This window comes from Varanus komodoensis, unplaced genomic scaffold, assembly GCF_004798865.1.
Source record: "Varanus komodoensis strain SLA01 unplaced genomic scaffold, ASM479886v1 scaffold19, whole genome shotgun sequence".
NCBI lineage: Eukaryota > Metazoa > Chordata > Lepidosauria > Squamata > Varanidae > Varanus > Varanus komodoensis.
Genome location: NW_025335550.1, coordinates 23,108,131 through 23,108,594, shown reverse-complemented (window position 1 = coordinate 23,108,594; position 464 = coordinate 23,108,131).

The following is a 464-nucleotide window of genomic DNA, read 5'->3' as shown; positions in this document are numbered from 1 at the left end:
TACAGTGCTCATAAGCGGAATGAAGCTAACGTTCCACGGAGATTGAGTTTTACCCTCCGATGTAAAGAGCGCCCAGTGATGTCTAAATAGTCCTTTGCCCATTCACATTGGGGAATCTGGGCAGGGAGGACCAAGGTGTGATTTCTGCTAAAACCAGTTGTGTCCAGAGGCTTTCAGTAAGGAGCATGTCGACAGAATGTTTTCCGGCCTAGTGAGGCGCCGAATTGGAAGTCCAATTGGAAGTTCTCGGCATAACGAAGTTCCCCGTGAACTGAGGCAGCCGCAAGCACTTACTCAGAGTAGACCCTTAAGAATGTGCTTCCATTGAATGTACATCCGGTTGCCCTATCATTCCAATGAAATCCTGCACTTCTTGAATGGGGACGATGCTGCAAACAAAGTCGCATCATTGCATTTCAATGCGCCAAGTAATCACAGTTTGAGTAAAGTGCACATGAAAGGAA